The following is a 20,717-nucleotide window of genomic DNA, read 5'->3' as shown; positions in this document are numbered from 1 at the left end:
AATAGAATTAAAAATATTAAATAAAATAAAAAATGTATTTGAATTTGGTCAAAATAAAATAAAAAATAAAAAATAAAAATAAATTATAAGTCATTTGGTTTATTAGTCTACACATAATTATGTTTAAGATTTACTAATTTACAAGTTTAAGTTTCAACGATTAAAAATTAATAATTTAAAAACTAATTTTTTTCCAAAATTTTCATCATAAATTATTATTAATATATTATAATATATATCAATTTATAAAAGTAATATGTAACAAACAAAACACTAATATATTTGAGACATGAAAAAAAAACTATAATTTTTATTATTCTTAAAGTTAACTACTGAAAATGAAGGATTATGATTGAAGAGATTCAAGTTGAAATCTCAGAACTAACATCTATCTATGGAAATGGCATAAATAGGCATTTAGGCGTTATAATGGTAGTGGTTGGAATTGACCCGTGTCAAGTGAGTATGAGTATGAAACCATCCCTCCCCTAATCACAAATAATAATAATAATAATAATAATAATAATAATAAATTATGCCCTAATTCAATTAGTGATCATTGTGTCCAAAAAGCTCTCCACCCCAATATGTTAATATAATATAATTTCTTGTAAATATTTTGACTAGATCAAAACAAAATAATAATGAAATAAAATAAATTATTAATCTAATAATTATAGTTATAATTATAATTAACAATTAATAATTAAACTATCCTAGATCCATTCTAATTTGAAAATTATTAAGAGTCTAAAATTATCAAATCTCTCAAAATATAAACTTTTTTTCAAAAAAACAATTTTATCCTTTTCAATACTTAGTAGATCCAAAATTTGAATAAATTTAAATTACTTTAAGAGATTTAATCAAAAACAATGTTTTAATCTAACTAAACATGAAAAAGATATATAATAATAAATGATACCTTTAGTGAAAGCTTGAGGCAAGAAATGATAGCATTAATGAAGAAACAGGGCCAGAATGTTCTGGATGTTTTTCCTCTTTTTTCTTCTTCATTATGCATGAAAAAAATTCTAAAGATATTAGAGAAATTACAAACATTTAAGCTAAGATGGAGAACATTGTTCAGATTATGCACAACAGAAAAATAAATAAATTCACACACAACATAAAACATGAGACAACATTTAACGTGGTTCACCCAACCAATCTGGGCTACATCCACCAAACAGAGGTATCGGCTTATCAATTATTCAACAAGAGATTACAACAGTAGATTTCCTCTTCCTCACACCTCACATATACATTTGCCTCTACAGGCTTACAATTTATAGATGTAGAGAAGAAACTGAATAATAAATTCTATCACAACAAAATAGGATAGAATATCTCCTCATCAGGATTTGATGCAATCAGTTTAGGAACAAATCCTATTGTTGGCATTATCCATGAGATTTTAGCCAAATTAATATATACAAAATCTCAACAATCTCCACCTTGACAACAATTAGCCTAATACCTCGTTCTTGTTTATTCTTTTCATTTTATTTGCAAGCTAAGAGAATCCAGACACCATCGTAGTTTCTCTCATAAAACTGGTTTCGTGAACATGTCTGCACAATTTTCCTTTGTATGCAATTTTTCAAGAGAGACTCCCCGTTCAATGATAACCGGTCTTACAAAAGAGTACTTTATAGGTATATGCTTTGATTTACTATGATAGGTTGGATTTTTAGCCAAGTGAATTGCACTTTGACTATCACAAAATAACTTAATGTTGTCTTGTAAACTACCAAACTCACCAAACAAACCTTTCAACCAAACCGCTTCTTTGCAAGCATGTGTAGCAGCTATGTATTATGCTTCTGTAGTGGATAAAGCAACAATTTTTTGTAGCTTTGACATCCAGCTAATAGCTCCACCTGCAAGAGTAAAGACATATCCTGACGTTGACCTTCTCTTATCCCAATCACCTGCAAAATCAGAATCAACATATCTACAAACAAATTCACTACTTCTGTTATAAGTGATACAATAATCACCTGTGCCTCTCAGATACCAAAGCACCCATTTCACTGCTGACTAGTGTTCTTTCCCTGGATTTGCCATATACCTCCTGACAACCCCAACTGCATGTAAAATATCTGGTCGTGTACTAACCATCGCATACATCAAACAACCTGTTATAGACATATTTCGGCACTGCAACCCCAAACACACATGTCCATAAAAAAGGGCTTCTAAACCCCTAAAAGTGTTGTTTCATACCCTAAAGGAACAAGGTCAGCTGACTACATCATTTCCCAGAAGTTCTCCCTGAAAAACTGCTCAGAACTAGTCAAAACTGGACCATACAGACTGCTCCATGCTAAGAGTGTGATGCATCTCACTTGCAGCACACAAAGGGTGCGATGCATACTGAAAATCCCTTCTGTAGGGTGTGATGAGCGAGAGCAGACAAATGATAGAGGTATTTTGCTAGGTGGAAACCCAAATAATCTTCTAGAAACTGCTCATATGACACTTGTCTCTCTGAATTTGTCCAGGGATGAGTAAGAGATTATGAAATCTCTAAGTGGAACCAAGAACCAGTGAAATGACACTAATCAAATCCCAGAAGCTGACTCATCCACCTACAAATATCTATATATGGATCCCTCATCCTAGAGATCCAGAGGGGAATTTTGTATTTTTTAAGGAAGTGTTGTTGGTTTCTCTGTGAAACATTGTATTGTTGGGTGATCTAGCTTTTCGTGAGGTTAAGAGGGCTTTCATGCTGGGAGGATAGCGTTGGATCAGACAGCTGGGTTGTAATCCTCTCTTCTACATCTTCTATCAATAAAGCTATTTGAGTTTTCCTCCATATACTTGTATATTTCTGAATCTTGTATTCGTGTATGCATTTGTATGGTTAATGTACATCTGATTCTACATTGTTTATGGTTATAGATCTCTATGCTTTGATGGTATTTTGTTGCTTTGACTCTACAGGTGTTCTTTGAAGCGAGAAAAGTGAGAAAGGAGTGGCGAAGCTCTATCAAAGGAGAGAGGAAACAAGCAAGGAGTCAAGTGAACGACTGAGGTTGGTACTCTCTGCTTCTCTCTCATCTATCTCTCATAAAGGAAAACATAAGTTACTTTGAATTTTTTGTTTCTAAGATAGCTACCCGTCTTAGTGGGACTAGCAGCTCTGAATGGACACTACTTTTCCCATAAACAAAATGGTGACTCCACTAGGGAATGAATAGTTTGTTTTTTTTTTTACTGTTGTTTTCTTTATAAACTACAGACAGAGCCTGAAGTTAAGCCAGCTAGCCTCCGAACTGCTTTTGCTATGCAACTGCAAAGTAGATCAACGCTGCTTCAGTCAATCTCCGAGATGGTTTATGAGTTGAACATATAACTTCCAAACATCCTAAGTGCCCTGGTGGTAGCTCAAATAACCTCATTAGATTAACCCCTATACTTTTTGTTTACTACCTATCATAAACTCATCCTAAACCCCTGAACTTAATTGCAAGCTATGAGTGAAAACCAAGCTTAGTCTTGTCCCTAGACCATCGCACTATCTCTCATTGGAAGTCTGGATGCATCACACCTCCTGTGTGCTGTAGGTGAGATGCATCCCTGCTCCCTGTGTTACAGGTGCGATGATTGAATGAGACTATTTTTGCCTCCAAATTTTGGTTTTTTTCTTCATTGTTTTCAGCTCTATTCAGTAGTTTTGTTGTCTATGATCAGTATATCACTGTTGAAACCTTCTTCCTTTACATTATTTAGCCTCCATTGATAAGGAATTGTGAATTTTTTTTATGTATTTTTCATCATTTATAGTCTTCCTTTGCAAAAAGTAGCTTAATCGAACTGTCGTCTTTTGATTTGGAAGTGTCGCAATTGTCATTTCAGTGAAGAAAAAGAGTGTCGTAAAATATTCCTCTTTTAGATAGTTGATTACACTTTTTTCATTGTATTTGATTTGTATTTTCAATTGTTTGAAGTGTCGAAAGCAGTTTTCCAGTCAGAATTGAAAGTGTCGTCTTAGTCTTCCTTTCGTTTTTGAAAAGAAATTGCTAAAGTGTCGCTTTGAGGAAAGATAGTTTAGACCTGTACTTAGTTTTCTTTTTGTCATTCTCACATTAAGGGAACTGAAAAATAAATACATGCATGTGCATTTTCATTTAGACTGCATGAGAAAATTGATTTCTAAGGAAAAGTGCATTTAGTGTGTGCTCTCTGCTCTATGTTGAAAGAATTTTACTCCTCTTTCCTTAGTAGCTAGGATTTTCATTGCTAAAAGAAAGTAAACGATTGTTTATCATCTTAGATTGCATATTTAGGAATTGTACATCTACATCACGTGGTGAACCTTGAAAGGAAAACTTCTTAAGAAATATCAACTGTAAAATAAACCTCAATGAACATAAAAGTGCTTTGGAACCTAACACACAACATCTAGAAGTCTAGGCTAGAGACTTATTCTGGTGTCGTAAAGCCTGGTAACTATCATTTTCATAGTAGGTTGGGTGATTCCTCCCCTTTGATACGACAAGTGCCAGTACGGACTTGTGCTCCCACGTACCATCGAGTATATATTGGGAGACCACAATAGGCTGATATCCATTATTCTTAGGAAGCCATATCTGCTACCCTATTGATTGCAATGCACTGAACACAACATGCGGGAAGATTGACTGCCGTACGTAAAAGTATATTGCAGTTTTGCGATTGGTTTGGTAATCCCTCTCTCTAGATTTCCAGAGTAGTCACTTTCATTCCTTTTTAGACTCCTTAAAAGAATATTTCCATCTGAGCACTTGTCACTTTAGGCTCATTAAAAATCAAAGGTGACTAGAGTCATCTTTAGATTTTTCGCGACTCTTAAAAATTGAAAAAGCAAGTTGTGTCAAAGTGTCATAAAATTTATTTCAATCGGAATAAAATCATTGTTCCCTCGTTGGTATTAGGTTGAGATAATGGAGTCTACCAATCAAGGATTTCCCCTTGGGGGGAATCCTAGTCCTTTCTCTTCTTGGGGAGATGTTGGTGCTCCACACATGGCTACATTGTCCCTTCCAGGACTCACAATTGGCCTGCCAATATGGCTATTCTCGACCTTTGTCATTCAAAACACCATAATTCCTGAGCAATCAAATCAGTAACCAAGTGATACTATAGTTTCCCCCCTACCTTCTACTTCGTTTGTTTCTCCTTATCCTTCTTCCTCTTCGCTTGGTGAAACTAGTAACACTAAAAACCAAGTAACTAAGAAGAAGAAGAAGCCAATGGCAAAAGGGGGCAACCATGCATCGTCCAGCGAAAATCTACACACTGCACCATCCAAGCCTAAATATCCATGTGTCATTTGCAAGGGAGACCACTATCATCGAGATTGTCCCTGCATCCCACGGATCTTAAGGGACGGGTCTCCCCACTTGCACAATCTGATGTCTTCAACCTTTGTCGATCATGTTGAGAGTACACTATCAACTAGTGAAAATGAAGTCAATGGGCAGAAAGGAAGATCTAAATTTCCTTGTAGGCTTTGTGAAGGCAATCATGCCCTCCACCGTTGTCCTTTCCTGGATGAAGCTAAAAGAGTCTTGGATATCCGTCTTGCTTCACCGCAGCAACTTCCTCCTCGATACAAGAAACTCTTACCAAGTCCATCGCTATTTGAAAATCCGACTGACACACCTCTGTTGTCGTTAGAAGCATCTATCATTGAAGATAAACCCTCTGAGTCCACACTGGAGCAAAGTCAACAGGTCGAGACGGCAGTCGACCCAGTCTTGTCTTCAGAAGGTACATCTTTAGATGATACAGTCTCCAAAGAGAATGAGAATGACACCGTTCAAATTCTTTTTGTTAGCACCGAGTCAGATGAGCATGGGGGCAATCTACCCATTCCTTTACCACAGGAAGGAAGTTCATCATAGATTCATCTGGCCATTTATTCGATCCCTCCTCCGAGCAATTTAGTCATTTCCTTCGATTGCAATCTACTAGCGAGACCCCGCTTACCATCTAATGTGCCATTCTGAATCATAGTACAAGCTTACAAAATGATCATGGCTAGCACTATCATAGGTGAAGGGGCTTCAGTGAGTATCCTTTCCTCAACTGCTTGGAAAGCGCTTAGCTCACCATCGCTTCTGCCTGAGATTCGAAATCTGTTAGGCTTCAATAAAGGAACCAGTCGACCATTAGGGATCCTTCCAAATTTGCCTATAACTTTGAGAAGGAAAACCGTTCATCTAAACGTGATGGTAGTCCAAGGGCCTCTAGATTACAATCTACTCCTTGGGCGTGACTACATTTACAGCATGGGAGCTATTATTTCCTCACTCTTTCGAGTGATGTGTTTCCCGTATGAAGGCAGAATGGTCCAACTCGTTGACTAGCTTTCATTCCCCGGTTCAAACACGGCTACTAGTCAAATACCATCCCTAAATGGTCTTTTTGCACAAGGAATGTCTCATCAACCTCTAGTCCGTCCACTTGATGATCGTGAGTGATTCGGTGAATGCGACTAAACTCAGGAGGCATGCGCCCTGGTCTGCATTAGCAGGAAAACCCCAGATATAAGGTAGGTTTCCACGTAGGATATATGACCAATCTGACACACCCGTCTGTTTAGGAAAATGGGATTAGACTGGAAAAGGATTTCCTCGTTGAAGGTTATGTGAGTGGAAGCTCCCACCGTTCACCTTTGTCTATTTTTATGGACAAAGCCAAGGAAGTGTCTTGTCTGCTACGTGGATGGAACAATCTTGCTAATGCAAGAACTTCCGAATGGTAAACTGGAAACTTTATTCTTCTTTATACCTGGGGTCATGCAAACCTTTTTTTATGCAAGTGAAAATCGACCAGCATAACTCTAACCCCATAGTTTTTTACTAACTTTAGCTGCTTAAGTTAGGTGATTGGTTTGGTCAACCATTCACCTTTGCAAGGCCAAAATGGCATCGGCAAAGTAAAGGAAGAGTTTTCCTACCCTACCCCAATAGTTCTTTAACCCTTAGGACAGTAGTTGGTCGTTCCTAGCTTGCATACAAAAGGATCGGAGCAAAGTTTCGCATGGGGAAAGATCCCTAAAAAAAGAACCTACTAATGAGATAAATCCTTATTATACGACTAGCATGAGTAGGTTTACACAAAGTTCAAGCTCGTTAAAAAATAAACCTAGCGATGAGCATATGTTTCCCCTAGAGTTCAAGCTCATTAAAAAATGAACCCTCCTTTCAGTAAATAACCTTTGTGATCGCATTACTATCAGCTTTTGAGCCTTGGTCGTGTTCTTACCATCACCTCCACTTTTTAGTTGATCATACGCCTCCACTTGATTGTTTACCCTTTTTAGGAACAATTGCAGGGAGTGATTCTGTTAGCCACCTTCTTTACACTACCATGATAGAAAAGTTCCAAACTTGCCTGGAACCAGTTGCTACCCGAAAATATCACTCATTCCTAAAAAACGAGTCTCTTTTAAGCTCTTTTTAGACTCATAAAATATAAAAAGATTGCTGAGAAATTGGCCTCTCTAGCTCTTTAAAGTGATTGGAAGTGCCATCCCTCTTGCATTTTAATCTTTTTGGACCTGAGGGATCATTACATGAAAAGATCGAGTGCTTATCTTTTTCAGCTCACTAAAGTGATTGAAAAAGTCATCCCTTTCGTATTATTTTATACTTTTTCAGACTTAAGAGATTATATTATGAAAAAGGACTACTGGAGTTCCCTTTCCGTCTATTTTAAGATTCTCTAAAACTGAAAAGTACCGAGTTATATTTGTCGTTAAACTCGTTAAAACAATAGCAACAAACTTGTCCAATACAGACAAGAGCGAGTTTCACTGTTGCTAGGCTCGCTAAAACATAGCGACAGGTTTGCCCGAAGGGAAAATTATAGAACAAGCATATGTTATCCTCCTCAAGCTTGACAAAAATAAAGAGGTATTGGTCATCAATGACTGGGGAAAAAGGGAAGAAAACTTGAAGAACTTCATTGGTAGTAGGTCGCTCTTGAACATGACACTTTCACTCTGTCACCATGAGAGTCGGGTTGGAATATTCCGTTCACCGGTCATATCACCATTGGTCCTCCATATCATCCATTTTTGGGGTTAACACTAATAATCCATTTTAGTGTTGTCGATATGTTCAAGAGAAGTCATTTAGAGAACTCACCAACCCAGCTAACGCCTCATCCACTGCAATACCTTCACGCTCCATTCTTTCATGGCCGCCACCACTGAACCTTGTATCATCAGATTGTTTTCACCTCCACAAAATCATTTGCTCCGTTTCATGTCATAGATGTGGGATTCATTAAGGCCCTCCTACGACGGGTCACTTCTTGTTGACATCATCTCATTATCCAAGAAGTTGACCTAGGAATAACCCTTTCAGTACTTTGAAGCTTGCATGCCTCAATGGAAAGTTTATCACTTTCGGCGATAGGTTTACATCAATGACCTTCGATCGAAAGATTTTGCATGGTGTTCGACATCGACTCATGTATTCCCACCATGTGAATTATACTACAGTACCTTGAGGGTCATTATCATTATTGGTGATTCCTCTCGCACCTGTTAACAGCTTTCATCATTGGCTGGTAATCAAGCGATGTCTTTACATGTTCAACATCAGAACATCTTTTCACATGGATCGACTTGTACTTCAAGCGAAGATTGAACTAGTTTGAAGACCTCGGATCTAATTTCATCCATCCAGGCTGCGATATATTCAGGAAAATAAAGACATCAAATGCACTCCATAGCTTCACAAATAATCATCCGATCTAAGGGACGATGGCTCTACCAGAATCATCAGTCTACCACATAAACGATTGTTTGTCCTATGTACATGAAAATGGCTTTATAAAGCTGAGCATGGAAATGCCTACCTCAGCTAGATCATGAAAATATTATGAAGATAATTTATTGTATTGTATCTTATTACAGGTCACCTTCCAGTTCGAAAAACCTCGGATCCTCATGATAAAGCATTTCACCCGACATAAGAAGATTTATGACCTCATGCTTTAGGGGGCAACTATTATAGACATATTTGGGCACTGCAACCCCAAACACATATGTCCATAAACCAAGGGCTTCTAAACCCCTAAATGTGTTGTTTCATACCCTAAAGGAACAAGGTCAGCTGATTACATCATTTCCCAGAGGTTCTCCTTGAAAAACTGCCAAAACTGGTCAAAACTGGACCATACAGACCGCTCCATGCTAAGGGTACGATGCATCTCATTTTCAACACACAAAGGGTGTGATGCATACTGAAAATCCCTTCTATAGGGTGTGATGAGCGAGAGCATACAAATGGCAGAGGTAGTTTGCTAGGTGGAAATGCAAAGAATCTTCTAAAAACTGCTCATATGACACTTGCCTCTCTGAATTCACCCATGGATGAGTAAGAGATCATCAAATATCAAATTGGAACCAAGAATCAGTGAAATGACACTAATCAAAATCCCAGAAGCTGACTCACCCACCTGAAAATATCTATATATGGATCCCTCATTCTAGAGATCCAGAGGAGAATTTTGTATTTTGTAAGGAAGTGTTGTTGGTTTCTCTGTGAAACATTGTATTGCTATGTGATCTAGATTTTCATGAGGTGAAGAGGGATTTCATGCTGGGAGGATGGCGTTGGATCAGACAGCTGGGTTGTAATCCTCTCTTCTACTACTTCTATCAATAAAGCTATTTGAGTTTTCCTCCATATACTTGTATATTTCTGAATCTTGTATACATGTATGCATTTGTATGGTTAATGTACATCTGATTCTACACTGTTTATGGTTATAGATCTCTATGCTTTGATGGTATTTTGCTACTTTGACTCTACAGGTGTTCTTTGAAGTAGGACAAGTGAGAAAGGAGTGGCGAAGCTCTACCAAAGGAGAGAGGAAACAAGCAAGGAGCCAAGCGAAAGACTGAGGTTGGTACTCTCTGCTTCTCTCTCATCTATCTCTCATAAACGAAAACACAAGTTAATTTGAATTGTTTGTTTCTAAGATATCTACCCATCTTAGTGGGCAGCTCTAAATGGACACTAGTTTTCCCGTAAACACAACCTACTACATTGGCATATGGAATTCGAGACATATATTCCTTTTCTTCAATTGTGTTAGGATATAAACTTGAAGAAAGCTTAAAATGGGAAGCTAAAGGGACTGAAACCGGCTTCACATTGTTCATACCAAACCTTAAGAGTATTTTTTGAATATACTTATTTTGTGATAACCACGGCTTACCATTGCTCCTGTCTCTGAAAATCTCCATGCCCAAAATCTGTCTTGTTGCTCCTAGATCTTTCATATCAAACGTCCTAGCCATCTGAGCCTTTAACCTGTTGATCTCACTTATGCTTTTTCTTGCAAAAAGCATATCGTCAAAATATAATACTAAGATAATGAACATGTCACTACTTAATTTCTTAAAATAAACACAATGATCATATTCACTTCTTATATAATTTTGGCTCATCATGAAAGAATCAAATTTCCTGTACCATTGTCTCGGTGACTGGTTTAGACCATACAATGATTTCTTGAGCCTGTAGACAAATTTCTTGTTGCGATTTTGAACAAACCCTTCAGGTTGTTCCATATAAATCTCTTCATCTAAATCTCCATGTAAGAATGCAGTCTTAACATCTAGTTGTTGTAATTCTAAATAAAGTAAAGCAACTAATGCTAAGACAATCTGAATTGAAACAATTTTAACAACTGGTGAAAATATCTCATGAAAGTCAATTCATGCTTTCTGAGAAAAACCTTTCGCAACCAGCGTCGCTTTGTACATGTCTTCTTTATCATCAACACCCCTTTTCAATTTGTAAACCCATTTACATCCTACAGTTTTTCTGTCATTAGGAAGTTCTATGAGGTCCCATGTGGCATTCTTGTCTAATGCCTTCATTTCTTCCTTCATAGCTTCTTTCCACTTATCACTGTTAGAACCTTCTACAGCTTCCTGATACAATAAAGGCTCATCATCATTAGCGGTTAAAGCAATTGATGTAACATAATCATGATACCCTTTAGGATGATATCTGATTCTCGTAGACATTATTAAATATGTTTCTGGTTCTTCCACAATTTGTTGATTATTATCTGTAGGAACTTCTTCATGATCTTTATCTGAAACTCGTTCTTCTTTACTATCATCAGTGTTTGAACTGGTTTCAAACTGAATATGTTGAAACTTAGGTACATTTTCTTGTTTCAATTTAATATCTACATCTAGATTATCAAGTGAAGATTCATTGAATTTAACATCTCTGTTAATGATGATCTTGTGAGTAGTAGGATCCCACAACCTGTATCCCTTAATCCCAACACCATATCCAACAAAGATATATCTTTTTGATTTAGGATCTAATTTAGAACGCTGATGTTTCAAAATTAGAGCATATGCATCACAACCAAAAACTTTCAGTTTAGAATAATCACAAGGATGACCTTTCCATACCTCTTGAGGAATTTTGCATCCTATTGCAGTTGATGGTGATCGATTTATCAAATAACAAGCTGTAGATATTGCTTCTGTCCATAATTCCTTCTGCAAATTGGTGTTACTTAGCATACTTCTTGCTCTTTCTAAGAGAGTCTTATTCATGTGTTCAACGACTCCGTTTTTCTTAGGAGTATAAGCAGTAGTTCTATATCTTTCGATCCCAACTTCCTTGCAATAATTATCAAATTCCTTTGAAGTAAACTTACCAACATTGTCAGTTCTTAAACATTTAATGGTTCTTCCAGTGATATTTTCTACTAATGGTCTAAACTACTTGAAAACTATGAATACATCGGACTTTCTTTTCAACATGTAGACCCATAATTTCCTAGAGAAATCATCTATAAAAGATACAAAATATGATGATCCTCCATATGAGGTTGTAGGAGATGGACCCCAAACATCAGAATGGATATAATCAAGGATTCCCTTACAAGTGCATTTTCCAATTTTAAATTTCTACTTACTTTGTTTCCCATATATACAAGGTTTGCAGAAATCTAACTTAAAAGATTTTAAACTAGGAAGTAACTTACCATCAGATAAAAATTTTAATCCTCTTTCACTCATATGGCCCAACCATTGATGCCATAGTCGAATAGAATCACTATCTTTTTCAGATACAATGGAAGCATGATCTGACTCTGTTCTTCCTTCTAACCAAAAAAGATTTCCAACCTTCTTTGCTTTCATTACTAGTAGGATTCCTTTATAAATTTTCATTACTCCACCTTGAATAAAATTTGTATATCCATTTGTGTCTAGCACTCCTAGAGAAATAAGACTTTTTCTGAGTTCAGGCACATGTCTTACATCAGTTAAGATTTTAATTGTCCCGTCAAACATTTTAATCTAGATGCTTCCAATTCCCACAACATTACATGAGACATCATTTCTTATGTAAACTACTCCATCATTGATTGATTTATAAGATTTAAACCACTCTTTATGAATGCACATGTGATTGGATGCACCAGAATCTAACAACCAATGTTGATCATGATTTAACAAATTAACTAATAAAACTTCATCACTAATACCTGAACCAGATGCTGAGCCTGTTTCTGTCGTGTTTGTTTCATTATTTTATGTTGAAGAGTCTCCTTTGGATGTTTGTTGTCTCTTCCAACAGTCCTTCAAATGTCTCGATTTGTTGCAAGACCAGCATTTTAGCTTACTCTTCTTCCCTTTTGATTTTGACCAAGAGTTGTTTCACTGACTTTTGCGTCTTTCTTTAGATCGACCTCTAACCATCATTGCTTCTGATGTAGAGGTTTCTAAATTTGACCCTTTTTTGGTTTCTTCAGATAGCATAGCTCCAACAACATCATCAAATTCAAGGGTTTCTGATGAACTAAGAATTATAGAAGTAACAAAATGATCCCATGACTCAGGCAACGAGCATAATAAATTTATAGCTTTATCTTATGAATCAAATTTTACTTCTATGCTATCTAACTGCACCAAGGGAGTATTAAAAGTATTCAAATGATCAGTTATTGTTGTACCTTCCTTCATGCGCAAGCTATAAAACTATCTTTTCAAAAGAATCCTATTTGTTAAGGATTTAGTCATGTATAGTTTTTCTAGCTTTGTCCATAGACCAGCGGCTGTTTTCTCTGACACGATGTTAAATAAAACATCATCTACCAAACACAATCATATGCCACTTAGTGCTCTATCATCGATGTCACTCCATTCGTCATCTGTCATGGCCAAAGGTTGTTTGGATTTTCCCAAAAGTGCCTTCGCCACGCCTTGTTGCATGAGTAAATCTTGCATCTTGACTTTCTAGATTTCGAAGTTATTCCTCCCATTAAACTTTTCGATCTCAAATCAAGCACTTCGAGTTTTTTCCATGTTTAATTTAAGTTTTTCTCTATGGTTCCTTAATTAACTTTTTTAATCAAATTAACAATTTGAAAAAATTCCCCTTTTCAAACATGCAATTATTAATAATTGGATACCATTTCCAGGCTTCTTAAACAACAATGATTTCACCAAATTATGCAGCCACAAACTGTAAATTGCAAATACCATTTGCAAATACCACCAAATTGCTCTTAGCACCTGATTGTTAAATAGCCAGAAATAAATATTGCCTGAAAAACTTAATCAATTGATTATTTAAAAACATTACGAACCGGCATTACCTTGTTTCCATTGATTAGATTTTCCACATGAATGGTCGATCATCAACAAATATGGAATGCAGGAAACAACATATAAAACAATCTACATTAAGTCACTGTGTACAAACTTAACCATTCTATAATCTGCTTCTCTGTGATCTGAATGCCATTGTAGATTTATTGCTACATATCTGCTCAAATTTGGCCAACACTCTTCCTATGTGCTCAACAAATTCCAAAAACCAAACAAGCTACTCACCTAGTGATCTCAATTTACACTTCAAGCACCATACAAAACCAGAGATTTGCACCAGCTCTACAAATGAGAGATTTGTGCTAAATAGCTCCACTTCAAGCAGAGATTTGCAATAGCTCACAATGCTCCTCTCCACACAGCATATACTTAGCAAGCAGGCAGCGTATAACGTGGTTCACCCAACCAATCTGGCCTACATTCACCAAACCGATGTATCGACTTATCAATTATTCAACAAGAGATTACAACAACAGATTTCCTCTTCCTCGCACCTCACATATACATTTGCCTCTACAGGCTTACAATTTATAGGTGTAGAGAAGAAACTGAATACTAAATTCTATCACAACAAAATAGGATAGAATATCTCCTCATCAATATTTGAAGCAATCAGTTTAGGAACAAATCCTACTGTTGGCATTATCCATGAGATTTTAGCCAAATTAATATATACAAAATCTCAACAAACATATGCATAGTCTTGGTGGTGAATGTAATGTAACGATCTAGGTGTAAAGCCACCAAACATTTCATTTGTGTGGTTATTGATTTCCACAGCTCGTGGCTGCAGATTTTCGCAACTAGTAAAGGCACTCTACTTGATATGCACATCCATTGCAGAGATGGATAGAAGAACAGCTCATAATGTTGGGTTTATCTAATTAGAGAATTAACAGTTTTTCAATTTTTAAATGAATGGTTAGCATCGACAATTATATCCTATCAAACTGTTAAAAAAAATTAGAAATTTAAATTTATTAAATAATATATATATATATATATATATATATATATATATATATATTCAAATAATTCAATTTAAAAAAATAAAAAATAAAAATTTAGTTATAGTTTCTAAATTTAGATAAATTAAAATAGATAATTAATCTAAATTAACTACCATGTAATTGTTATAGTCCTACTTGTTTGACACTTAAGCCTCTAAGGGTTGGTGTGGAAGTTGAACAACCAAAAGGAGTCCAAGAGACCACTTGGAATATGAATCCAAGGGTCACACCATGTACTATAAATGTATATCATTTGTTAATAATAAATGTACTCTCCTTCTTATCTTTAATATTTTGTTGCTACCATGTGTGTTTAACATGGTATCAGAGTTGCAGGCTTATTCCTACCCTGCTTAAATTTCAGCCATTGTTTTGTGGCCTTTGTAGATCTAAGCACTTCTCCTTATCGGTTTTGTGCCTTTTGAAACTGCTTCACTGTCACTTCAGTTATTCTCTGCTCTGGATGATCCTTTACCTGAAAAACTGGTTGTTCTCTCTCCTAAGCTACCCAACGGCATAACTATGCAGTAGTTTTCGTCTTCCATAACCGCTCCTGCATGAAATCATTTGCCATCCAAGTCATTTCCTCAGGCCACGCTTACTTTAACGCTCTAAAATCTGTGCCTACTCCCTAGCTCTAGTGGATTCCAGAAACGCTCTCTGCCATTGCAGAAGTGTAGCTCTTTCACTCTGGATGCTCTCTGACACACTGATTTGTTGCTGGCATTAGTCGTGGTATTGAGTCCATTATGCAGGAGCTTTCTAGAACAATGTGTCCATTTCGCAGGTGGATGTAGTGGCGGATGGAACCATCCGTTCGAACACATTGCAAGGGTTTTCTGAAGGGAAGCTTTACGATGCATATTCTCAACAAATGAACACATTGCAACGATGCATATTCTCAACAAATGAACACATTGCAAGGGAGCTTTATGATGCATATTCTCAACAGATGAACACATTGCAACGATGCATATTCTCAACAAATGAACACATTCAAGGGATCTTTACGATGCATAATCTCAAAAGAAGGTCAAAAGATCCTTCCCGCCCCTCGGTAAAATTATGTGTACCGAGCCATTCCTGTAAGGATAAAATCGACAGTGAAGCACTCTAAATTGGTGCGATTGAACAATGACAAGGGTTTTAGCTTTACACCAACTTATTTTCCCTATACACAACTTGATGAAATTCTGTGCTTTCCGAATTCGCCATGGCGCTTTGTAATTGCAATTAGAGCAGATAATTTCTGTTGTATCACCCGGGATTCATCGAATTGAGTATTGACCTCATAATCACTCTCATCAAGTTACTTGACGAACGTCTCTGCCCAACTTTATGATTCGCTTCAATCGAGCCAGAGGAAACGGTGGCGCATTTTCATTTGAATTTTCTGAGCCCTAGATAAGTCTGCGGTGTCTGCTTACGTCCAAAATTCTTGAGAGGAGTTATTAGCTAGACTGGGGGAAGAGGTTGTGCCTTTCCCATTCTCCATTATTTTTCTAGGCATTTGTATCAACGAATTCGAGCTACACTGGTGGTGCAGTAAACTCTTAGCAAAGGTACTATTGAAATTATAACACTTGTGAAGCTTATTAAGAAAGGAGACAAGGTTGGTTCTTCCGAGGTAGTTTTGCTGGAAAAGCTTGGCATTCAGCCAGTTTCCTATGGATTGATTGTGCAGTCTGTATACGATAATGGATCGGTATTTGATCCTGAAGTTCTTGATCTCATAGAGGATTATTAATAGAGAAATTTTTTGCTAGTATTTCTATTTTGGCAGCTCTTTCTCTAGCGATCAATTATCCCACAATTGCAGCTGTTCCACATGCTATAATCAATGGTTACAAGAATGTATTAGTAGTCACTATTGAACTTGACTATTCTCTTCCACTAGCCGAGAAAGTTAAGGAGTATTTGAAGGATCCAAGCAAGTTTGTACTTGTTGTTGCCCGAGTTGTCGGTGCTACAGAAGCTACAGCTGCTCCAAAGGAAGAGGAAAAGAAACCTGAGCGAGAGAAGAGTCCGAAGAGGATATGGGTTTCAGTCTTTTTGACTAGATTGGATGATTGCACAACACAGATAATTAGAATTGATAATTTCAAAACAACTTATATTCTTCCATTTTGTCACAGAGTCAGTCCATCGAGTTAAGTTATATGCTGAGCTTCTAAATCATGGCTCCAATGTGACTGTTCGTGGCTCAGTGTTGGGCTCGGTTCCATATACCACTACTCAATTCCCTTACAATATTCCACCTCTCACTCCTGTTACAATATATCATTATATCATTGCTCGCTCCTCCATGGTATTACCTCCTTCAACTCCTGCACCCTCGACTCTCAGTTAACACTCCGATCCCTACCACTTCGGTTCACACTTTGGTCCCTTGATGTGGTGTTTCTCATTCTTATTGGAATATTGGAGAAAGTGGGAAGATCAGAGAATATTGGTTCATACCCTAGTCAAAGAATTTATATATATGAGCATTCAAGTCCTGCCCGTGACATGGTGCTATAGTTGTTGAAGTTTTGATAACCATCATTTCTGCTTTGAAAGTGAATATGTTGGAGGACTAATTGGAACGACAGATTTCAATGTTCATAAACATTGGGGGTTGTTTATATTCTTTAAAGTTGTGGTTATTTGGCATTGTGTGAGATATCCGTGCAACATTGTCATTAAAAGGAGAAAATTGATGATGCATTACAGTTATTGAATAGTCTAATTGATGAGCCCCAAAAATGTACAATTATTTGGGCTCATTCAACCTCCTAATTTGGCTTAGTCCACCATTCTCATTTGTTTATTGCATGTTTTTGATTATTTTTATGTTAATAGAGTGAATTTGGTTAGTCATTATGCCAACAAGTCTAATGGGTGCTTTGTGTAGCCTTGTTGGTCAACTTGGAGACAAATTTGAAGGTCTTAATGAGCACTTGGCAGCCAAATTCGTGGGAGAACAAGCTAGAGGATTTATAGGAAGGTGTCCCCCTCATTTATGGGCCCTTACCTCGAATTCTCCACCATCAGCTCGGAGTTCAAGGGCCACCGAATCAATCAGCTCAAGGGCAGCCAAGCAAGTCAAGTTGGACTGCTGTTAACTCCAAGTCTTGGGCAGCCAAGTCCCTAACTTTTAGGAGGACTGTTGGGTCCTCAAATTGTATAAATAAGAAGGCTTGGGGCCTCATTTTGGTTAGCTAGTTGGTAGTCATTTTTGTAGCTAGTTAGTCATTTTGTTTTAGCCATTAGTTAGCTAGCTTGTAGTTCGATTTTTAGGCCATGGATTAGCTTTGCTTTCAGCTCATTCTCAAGCTCTCCTTATGGACAGTTTTGATGTACTTTTCATTTCTTGGTTAATAAAGATGGATCTAGCTTTGCACCAGCTCTAAATCTTTCATGGGAGGCTGTCGCTCTTGGGTTTGGGCCCATCTCAAGCGCCCAGTACCTCCCTTGTGTATCTTTATGTGTTTGCTGCGTTCTTGAAATAAAAATCTGCTCTTTAGATCTTTCTTTGTTATGGTAGTTGGTTTTGATGGGTAACATAGCTTTTTATGCTCAGAATCGATTGGTAGGAGTTTGTTATGCATTTAGATCTTTTGGAACGCTCTTTCTCACGTGAAGTACATGGTTCTCTTTCCAAACAAAGCTCCTGTTCATTTATTTCATTGACAATTAGATTAAGTTAGCTAGGACTTGGTTTGTTTGCAAGAATTCATTGATTCGTTTAAATGAGCATTGTGCAGGGTATCTCTATCATCTTCATCACCTCCTCAAGTTCTATTTAACCTCTGTCTCACTCATTTACCCTCCAACTCTCTCATTTCCCACATAGCTCCATCTCCTTCAACTTTCGTTGGTTCCATCCTTCCAATCATCAAACCATTGCATACACTCTTCCTTCATCTGATTTTCCAACTTCTGACCCGTCACCAGCCTTATTCCTACCTTACACATCTCCCCCTATCATTACATCACTCCTCCATCACTTCAAACACTCACGGTAGGTCATCCTGTAGCCATTTGTAGACATCCTGTAGAAACCAGAGTATCCTGTAGGATCCCCTGCAGACATCCTGTAGGAGACCACTCACTCGGTTGCCGAGCTTCTGAATGTGAGGAACCTTTGTGGATGGATGCTAAGGATCCCTAGGGACCTCTCCTAGCCTTCCCAACCTGTCCCACGCTTTCCTTCCTTCTCCATCCCATCTGCACAACCAAACCCTAGTTAGCACAAGATCACAATCATTCCACACACTTAAAGGAAAAATACAAAAACATAACTTTCATGATGCAAGTAGTTTAGATCCATGCATTTTCACTTATTAGAGGTAATGACAGCATTGGTAGAGGTTTCATTCATATTCTTTGCATTGTAGAGGTTATACTAGTTAAATTAGGGTTTCCTAGGTTTACATGCTTTGATTTGCTTTCAGTCCATTTTGTCAAGTAGAGTAGTTTTCCTTTGAGAATAGCTTTCGTCCATCAATTAGCAAGCTTCTTCTGAGAGCCTATAGAAGTTGGCTTGAGCCCTAGCGGACTTGTGCCAGCTGACCAAGTGACAGCTGCGACAAGAGCTAGTACTTGTGCATATAGCACCGCCGCTTCCAAGTTTGTACGAACTACCGGGTTGATAAAATTAAGAGACAGGAAGCCCCAGGAGTTGTAGCATTATTGCTACAATACTGGAGCTCACCATCTTTTTGGCGCAGTTGCCGGGGAAGCGGCAGAGTATTGGTGATTGTTGCTATTCTTCTATTTTCCACTACAACCTTCTTCTAAGTAGTTTATTTCATTTCCGTTATGCAATTTCATTTATGCAAAAGTAGATTAGCATTTCTTGCTTTCATAGATTAGCATTTCCTGCTTTCATAGATTAGTATTTCCTGCTTTCATAGATTAGCATTTCCTGCTTTCCTAGAATAGCCTTTCAATTCCGCATTTCAATTCTGCAAGCGTAGATTAGCATTTCAATTCCGCAAGCGTAGACTAGCATTTCATTCTTGCAATCTCATTTGAGCAAAATAGATTAGTCCTTTCCTGCTTTCATTTCAATTTCGCAAGATAGTTAGTTGCAGTTCAATTCATTTCAATTTTGCAAGTAGAAGTAGAAAAAAGCAAAAATCAACCAAAAAGATTTCATTTCATGCTTTGTAGGGGTAGAGATAAGTTAGAAAAATGATTGCACAACACCCCCACTGCCTCACACAGCCAACGTTCTTCTTCGATGGCTGTGATGAAAGGACCCCTGGGTGGACATCAAGACATATCTGAAGAACCTCTAGGGGAGAAGAAGAAAGAAACACTCCTCTGAAGCAAATGGCTACAAGCAGAAATGATTGGAGCAATCCCTTGTCCAAAGATGAATTTGAAAATCAGATCGAAGGTTTCAAGAGTGATATGAGGCAGCTTCTTGCCATGCAACTGGATACCTTGCGGATCCAAAAGAAGCAAGAAGAAGCCAAGAGGGCTTTGGCCATTTTTTGTCCTAGGTGCACTAGAAAGCATCCTTGGAACGAATGTCCAATGCACTCTCTAGAAGTGTGTTTCATCTGTGAAGAATACCATCCTACAGATCAGTGCCCTTCCTTACCCAGAATCAAAGCTACCTATCAAAGAGCCAAGGGAGCCACTGAATCACTCTGTTATATGAACCAAAGGAGGCCACATGGACCCATACCCTACCAGCAAGAACTACCAGGGACACCCGAGACCTGTTATGACCCTTATCAAGCCACCTTCATGCCTTCTTGGGGTCCCCCTGCTCATCCTTCCTGGTCTACACCTCCTCCTTGGTCATATCCTCCTTGTTCCTTCACAGATCCATATTATGCCCAACCCGTTGCTCATTCATTTCACTCTTATGCTCAGCCACAGCCTCAGTGGGATGCACCTTATCAGGAGTGGAGGCCCCAGTACAACTCTCATCCCGCTCATTTTCCTCCACCACCTTCTCATCCACAACCATCGCCTCCTCCTCCATCGAGGCAACCCCAAATTCCTACCCAACCACAATGCCATCCATCTCCATCTCAATTTCACAC

At 37.6% G+C, this 20,717-nt stretch overlaps 1 pseudogene; it reads left to right on the top strand.

Moving 5' to 3' along the window:
* LOC149148544 (uncharacterized) overlaps window positions 1–16,733 on the top strand; it is a 29,296-nt pseudogene extending 12,563 nt beyond the window's left edge.
* The last annotated feature ends 3,984 nt before the right edge of the window (window positions 16,734–20,717 follow it).

This window comes from Pinus tabuliformis, chromosome 9 (genome assembly GCF_031772625.1).
Source record: "Pinus tabuliformis cultivar Carrire ecotype Pingquan chromosome 9, CPIR1, whole genome shotgun sequence".
Taxonomy (NCBI): Eukaryota; Viridiplantae; Streptophyta; class Pinopsida; order Pinales; family Pinaceae; genus Pinus; species Pinus tabuliformis.
The sequence above is the reverse complement of the archived record's forward strand: the minus strand, read 5'-3'. Positions and strand labels throughout refer to the sequence as shown.